Below are 8,239 nucleotides of genomic sequence, written 5' to 3'. Positions count from 1 at the left end.
ATGGACCTCCTGCTCAACAGTTATAAAGTGATTTGAACATCTCTTTCAGCCAGGTGTGGGCACTTTCAAAGGGGCCAAAGTCAAAATCTACATCACACAGGATGCTCGACCGGTCCATCACAAGGCCAGAGCTGTACCCTATGTGATGAGGGAAAAGATTGAACACGAACTAGACAGGCTTCTGTGGGAAGGCATTATATCACCTGTGGAATTTAGTGACTGGGCAAGTCCCATCGTCCCAGTCATGAAGCCTGATGGATCCGTACAAATCTGTGGGGACTACAAATCTACCATAAACAGAGTCTCCCTACAGGACAAGTACCCGCTGCCGAGAGCGGAGGACTTATTTGCCACATTGGCTGGAGGTAAACTTTTCTCAATATTAGACCTCACATCTGCGTATATGATGCAAGAATTGACCGAGAAATCCAAACTTTTCACCACCATCAACACACATCGAGGTCTTTTCATGTACAATCGATGCCTATTCGGCATCAGGTCGGCAGCTGCCATATTCCAGCGCCACATGGAGAGACTGCTCAGGTCCATCCCGGGGACAGTTGTATTTCAAGACGACATACTTATCACGGGCAGGGACACCGACTCCCATCTCCGTAATTTGGAGGAAGTACTAAAGCGGTTGGATCGGGTAGGCCTACGAGTCAAGAAATCCAAGAGCCTGTTTCTCGCACCCGAGGTTGAATTTTTGGGCAGAACGATTGCCGCTGATGGAATCCGCCCAACAGAGTCCAAAACAGAAGCAATTCGCCTGGCACCCAGGCCCTGGAATGTCTCAGAACTGCGCGCTTTTCTCGGGCCACTCAATTACTTTGGGAACTTTATGTAGAACGTAAGCACGCTGCTGGAGCCTCTCCTCCATGTGCTACTCAGGAAGGGGTGTGACTGGTTTTGGGGGGACGCCCAGGAACGCGCCTTCAATAAGGCATGCAATCTTCTGTGTTCCAACAGTGTTTTGACTTTCTTTGATCCAGGTAAAAAGCTAGTTCTCACATGCGTCAGCGTACGGGGTCGGGTGCGTTTTACAACATGTCAATAGTGCGGGTAAATTACAACCCATAGCTTATGCCTCCAAGTCACTTTCGCGGGCGGAGCGCGGGTACGGAATGATAGAGAAGGAGGCGCTCGCGTGCGTGTACGGTGTCAAAAAGATGCACCAATACCTTTTCGGGGCCAAGTTCGCGTTAGAAACCGACCACAAGCCCCTCACGTCCCTCCTATCCGAGAGCAAGGCAATAAACGCCAACGCCTCAGTGTGAATTCAACGGTGAGCACTCATGCTGGCGTCCTACAACTATACCATGAGGCACAGACCAGGCACAGACAACTGTGCCGACGCGCTCAGCAGGCTGCCCCTGGCGACCACGGAAGGGTCTGACGAACAAGACTGTGAGATAGTCATGGCAATCAATGCCTTTGAGTCCACAGGTTCGCCCATGACGGCTCGTCAAATCAGAGCCTGGACGGCCCACATTATCCTTAGTAAAAAGATGTGTCCTAACCGGTGCCTGCCCCGAGGAATTAAAACCCTTTCACAGGCGCATGCATGAGCTATCACTACAAGCAGACTGCCTGATGTGGGGCAGCCGAGTAGTCATGCCTCTGCGAGGCAGAGAGGCATTTGTCCGGGAGCTCCACCGCGAGCACCCGGGGGTCATTCTCATGGAGGCCATAGCCAGATCCCACATCTGGTGGCCTGGTATTGACGCGGACTTGGAGCTCTGCGTCCGAAGGTGCACCATTTGTGCCCAACTCAGCAATGCCCCCAGGGTGACTCCACTGAGCCCCTGGCCCTGGCCTACCAAACCGTGGTCGCGGGTGCACGTAGACTATGTGAGCCCATTCATGGGCAAAATGTTCCTCGTAGTTGTAGATGCATTTTCAAAATGGATCGAATGCACCATTTTAAACTCGAGCACAACTTCCACCACTGTGGAGAGCCTCGCAACCATGTTTGCAACGCACGGAATCCCTGACATATTGGTCAGCGACAATGGTCCGTGCTTCACCAGCGCAGAATTCCAAGACTTTATAATTGACCACGGCATAAATCATGTCAAGACGGCACCGTTCAAGCCGGTCTCCAACAGCCAGGCGGAGAGAGCAGTGCAAATCATTAAACAAGGCATGCTTAAAATCCAAGGTCCCACACTGCAGGGTTGCCTGTCGCGACTGCTGCTGGCATACAGATCTCGTCTGCACTCACTGACTGGGATACCCCCCGCGCAACTGTTGATGAAAAGGACTTTAAAAACAAGGCTCTCATTAATCCTCCCAGACATGCACGAAATCATTGAGGCAAAGCGCCGTAAGCTGACTGAGTACCATGACAAAAATTCGAGGGGGAGATGGAATGAGATAGGGGACAAATTGTTTGTACTAAACTATGGCAGGAGTCCCAAATGGCTTGCAGAGACAGTAACGGGCAATGAAGGAAACAGGCTACTGGTAGTACAAATGGACAATGGCAAAACCTGCCGGAGGCATGTAGACCAAGTCAAAAGCAGATTTACCAACAACACTGCGGAACCAGAGGCAGACTACAATGTGGAACTCGCACCACACCTGGTGGACAGACAGAGGGAACAACCTGAGGAAAGGGCAATCCCAACAGACAGCCCAGGCGAGTCAACAACAATCACACCAATCGAAACAGACAGCTCAGGCGAGATACCAGCAACTACACCCAAAGAAAAACAGACACCAAGGCAAACAACTGAACCACAACTCAGACGCTCCACGCAAGAGCGTAGACCACCTGAGAGACTGAACCTATAAAGACAATGAGACCTTGGGGGAGGGTGATGTCATGTATCTTACATTATTATATATAACTGTATCCTAACATGCTATACATGACTGTAATAAGATATGACCTGTAACCACAAGCATACCTTACCACCAGGGATGCATTTGCAAGAGACAGGCATATAAGGACATGTCTCAGGCAAGTGCAGCATTCCAGAGCTGTGAAATAAAGGTGCAGGTCCAGAGTGACCTTGACTTCACTACATGCCTCGTGTGAATCTGTACTGAGGGGATAGGACTTTAAAATATGTGTGACCCTCCTTTACACTTGAGGTCATCCAAACTCTGGTGCCCGTGACCTAACTCGCACTAAGTCCCGTTCAACCATTATCCCTGTACTCGCTGACTTCCATTGGCTCCTGGTTAAGGAACACTTCCATTTGAAAATTCTCATCCTTGTTTTCAAATCCCACTGTGGCTCGCCCCTCCCTATCTCTGTAATCTTCTCCAGCCCACAACCCCCCTGAGATATCTGCACTGCTCTAATGCTGCCCTCTTGAGCATCACCGATTTAATTGCTCCGCCATTGGTAGCCGTGGCTTCAAATGCCAAGGATCTGGAATTCCCTCCCTCAACCTCTTTGCCTCTCTTCCTGTCTTTCCTGCTTTAAGATGCTCGTTAAAACCTACCTCTTTGACCAAGTATCTGCTCTAATAGCCCCTTATGTGGCTTGGTGTCATCTTTTATTTTATAAAGCTCCTGTGAAGCACCTTGGTACATTTTACTACATCAAAGGCACTATATAAATACAAGTTATTGTTGTTAGCCTCCAGAAGGCATGCCTAAATGCTGTTTACACTTGTCAATTTTTTTTCTTGTCCTAAGTGAATTCCTCTCTCACTGTCCAACACTGGCTCAGTTGAAAACCTGAGAAACTTGCTTTATTGAGGTTCTCCAAGTTGAATGACAGATAAAGCTATGATTCAAAACCACACTCTTGCTGTAGGAATCTAATGACCTATATTAGATTTAAGGAACATCACATTGCAATAAACTATAGCTGGAATTTTCTTTACCTGGGTGGGTCAGGTGTGGGCAGTTGATATGGTGGGTTGTGACCCTCTTGTTGCTTCCATCCCGCTCCTCAAATCGAATTTTGCGAATGGGGCCTATTAAGCCAGCCCTGCACGTTACCTGGCCCTATTAAATGGTGCAGGTCTGTTGATGTTATCGATGATGCGTTTTCAGCCGGGATATTTAAAGGAGCCATGGACCACATTGCATCTAGGAGTGTGCAGTCACTGCATTGGAGGCTTTGAGTGCTCCAAACACTTGGAACTATGACTGCTCAGAGGCAGAGGCCTGCACCTAGGTTCTCCGTAGACTTCCCCCATCGGTTTGTGGAGGGAGTCAGAGCATGGAAGGAGGTCCCCTTCCCTTCACATGGGCAGAAGAGACCTCTACAGGAGACAAAAACAGCCTGGCTCAAATTGCAGAGGAGGTCAACAGCAGGTGTGTGTTCAGGAGGACCTGGGTGCAGTGCCAGAAACGTATCAATGATCTCACTAGATCAGTAAAGGTGAGTACAAAGTCACACTCAACATCATCCTGCTGTGCCTCTCACCACATCCCCATCACTCTGCCTTCCCAATGCAACTCCTGAACATCCTTAGTCACAACAACATACCTTGCACGTCCTCTCTCTATCTACGTTATCACATCCCCATCTGACTAACCACCCCTTACACTCATCCTCATCCTAATGCAATCATACCAACTAACACACAAGGAGGCCACTTGGCATTGCCACCCCACACCATCATAGTCTCCCTCTAAAGATGTAACCCATCCATTCCTTACACTCATTCCATCACTCTCACTCGACCTTCTTGCAAGAAAAGAGAGCACATAATAAGAGAGAGAGGGAGAGACCTGGAGGTGGGCCTCCATCATTTGCCACCCTCACAACAGCAGAGGCAGCGGTGTTGGAAGTATCAGGAGTTGCTGAGCAGCTGGAGTTGGAAGAGAGGGGGACATCTCAGCTACCTGATGACAGAATTACATATCATACAGCTACATGACATACATCAGTCACTCACATTGAAACTGATGTCATCTGCCATGGAATTGCTATCATGTGCATAATGGTATCTGTTATGTCTTGGATAAAGAGTCACACTAGATACTGCAAGCTCAAAGTAAGTGTGACCGTAGTCCTTTATTACAGATCTCAGAGTGCCTGTCCAGCCTGTGAGGCTTCCTTATATACAAGTGCTCCCAAGGGATTGTGGGATCCCTTGGGACTCCAGAGGATGAGCCCTCTGGTGGTTAGACATGGTAATTACAGGTTTACATACATAACAGTATCTGTACCCATTCTTCCTATGGCATATCTAATTATCTCTTTACTCTCCCACAGGTCCATCAAGAGCAGTGCACCCACCCACCCCCTGCCCACCCCTTAATGTCCTTAGAAGACTGGAAAATGATGGTCAAGGCCTCTGCTATTTCCTCTTTTACTTTGCTCAACAGCCTGGGATGCATTTTTCCGGGGACTTAGCTACTTTCAAAGATACTAAACCCTTTAATACTTCCTCGCTCACTATTTTTATTTCATCCAGAATATCACACTCCTCCTCGATAGCAGTATCTGCATTGCCCTTTTCCTTTGTGAAAACAGATGCAAAGTATTCGTTAAGAACCTTACCAACATCTTCCGCCTCCACACAAAGATTACACTCATGGTCTCTAATAGGCCCTACCCTTTCTTTAGTTACCCTCTTACTCTTAATATATTTACAGAACATCTTAGGGTTTTCCTTAATTTTACTGGCCAAGAATTTCTCGCTTTCTCTCTTAGCATTCCTAATATCCTTTTTACTTTTGCCTCTTAATTTTCTTTATTCCTCGAAAGATTCTATAGTATTTAGCCGTTGGTATATGACATAAGCGTCCCTTTTTTTCTTAATCCTCCCCTGTAAGTCCCTAGACATCCAGGGGGCTCTAGAATTATTTTTCCCAGCCTTTTTCTTTAAGGGCACATGTTTGGCCTGAGCCTTCCGGACCTCCTCCTTGAATGCCTGTGACTGTTTCGACACTGATATACCCACAAGTAGCTGTTTCCAGTCCACAATGGCCAAATCACTCCTTAACTTAGCAAAATTTCCCCAATTCGAAACTTTTATTCCAGGCCTATCCTTGTCCTTATCCATAACCAACTTGAATCTGACTGAATTATGGTCACTGGCACCCAAGTGCTCTCCCACTAATACCCCTTCAACCTGCCCAGCTTCATTCCCCAAAACTAAACGCCTCCTCTCATGTTGGGCTTGCTACATACTGTTCGCTTGAATGCATTTCAAGAATACCGCACCCTCTATACCCTTCACACTAAATTTGTCCCAATCAATATTTGGATAGTTAAAATCCCCTACTATTACTACCCTATGGCTCTTCTATCTCCCTCCCACTGTTTGGGGGTCTATAATACATGCCCAGCAGTGATGGAGCCATCCCAGGCCTCCCGAGCAGCAATGTGCTCGGGTGCAGGTGGGATCTGGGCCAAAGGTTCCTCCAAAACCTGCTCCTCCTTGTCTTCCAACTGATGTTCCTCCTCCTCCTCCTCTGAAGAGGCTGTGTGCTCAGTGCCTTTCTCCTCATGCAGTGCTAATCCTCTTCGTTACACTATGTTATGTAGGGCACAGCAGACCACGATTCTGGAGATCTTAGCTGGTACGTACTGAAGGGCTCCCCCAGATCTGTCAAGGCATCTGAAGCGTATTTTGCGCATACCTATTGTCTGCTCTATGACACATCGGGTGGAAATGTGGCTTTAATTTGATCTCTCCTGGGCTTCATACTCAAGTGTGTCATGAGCCACATCTTCAGTGGATAGCCCTTGTCTCCAAGCAGCCAGCTGTGGGAGGGTGGAATGGCAAAGTACAAAAGAGACATGGGAGCTGCCAGGGAATTTTGCACACACATGAATGATGATCTTCCTATGGTTGCAGACGAGCTGCACATGGAGAGAATGGAAGCCCTTGTGGTTGACAAAGATTCCTGGATTATGATGGGGTGCCCTGATAGCCACATGTGTGCAGTCTATGACGCCCTGCACCCGTAGGAAGCCAGCCAGAGTGGCAAATCCGAGCGCTCGCTCAGTAACACTGGCTTCATCAGTGGAAGAGTAGATATAGTTGACTGACTTTTTAAAGAGGGCATCAGTGACCTGTGTGATGTATCTGTGGTCAGCCGACTGCGAGATGCCACAAATATCTGCTGCAGATCCCTGGAAGGAGCCTGAGGCAAAGAGATTGAGCAGCCACTGGTAAGGCATGGACTGCAAGTCTTGCTGATTCCCATTGACTTCAGTTTTATTAGGGCTTCTTGGTGCCACACTCAGTGAAATGCTGCCTTGATGTCCAGGGCAGTCACTCTCACCTCAGGGTATCGCAATGCATTCCAGCGCTGATGCCCTCTGTCCTGTGCAGTTGAAGGGAAGGTTGGTGGTGTTGTTGTTGGTGCTGCTGGTATGCCTGGTGCTGCTGCTGTTGGGACTCATCATGGTCAGATTCTGAGGACCAACGTGAGATAGTCTAAACGGCGCCCATGCTGATGGAATAGATGGCAGGTCAAGTAGAGATGAAAAAAACAATCTGTCAATGGTGTGATACCAATGGAAGGAGCAGCGTGGAGGCATACCACTCCAGGGAGCAGCACGTGCTGGAGCAGGAGAGCAACGGCAGTGAAGAGTGAGGTCATCAAAGTCCAGGTCGGTGTTTGGAACGTGGGCAGGTACAGCAGGAGCGGCGAGGTCGGGGTGAAGGAGCGGCGAGAGATTGTAGAGGGACATGATCAGAGCCCAGGAGAGGCAAGAGTTAGGGGCCCAGAAGAGGTGAGGGCCCAGGGCCAGCCCACACTGCGATATGTGTGCGCACTAATCGGTGCAGCAGAACTGGTCTCCAGTCGTCTTGGTTAACCCTTGCTACTGGACCAAGACCTAGCTCTGTCAAGCCCGTGTGGTGGCTGGTGTGCAAAGGTCACCACACATTAAAAAAAAAATCCAAGCACAGGCATCTTCCACCCTTGAAGATTTAGTTCGGACCTGGATTTTAGGTCCTTCATTGAAACACCTGTGAACTTTTTGACGTGGAAGTAAGTCATCCTCGGTTCGAGGGACTGCCGATGATACCAATGAGGTGACACTTGTAAGAGTTTCTATATACCTAGTCCCACGTAACACAGTTCTTTGATGTCAGGATTTATAAGAACAAAATACACATGGCACAAGGTTTTGGCTCAACCAAGATTCGTTATTTTATTGAACACACACACACACACACAACTACCTCCCCTGTATAAATCACAATGATCTATGTGGGACTCACAAACCCCAGAATACAAACCCCTACAAAAGGGTCATTTGCATCGCACAATATGACACAGTTAAACCTGTTCACAATTTGACTGTTAC

Source organism: Pristiophorus japonicus, chromosome 5 (genome assembly GCF_044704955.1).
Source record: "Pristiophorus japonicus isolate sPriJap1 chromosome 5, sPriJap1.hap1, whole genome shotgun sequence".
Taxonomy (NCBI): Eukaryota; Metazoa; Chordata; class Chondrichthyes; family Pristiophoridae; genus Pristiophorus; species Pristiophorus japonicus.
Note: the sequence above shows the minus strand (reverse complement) of the source record.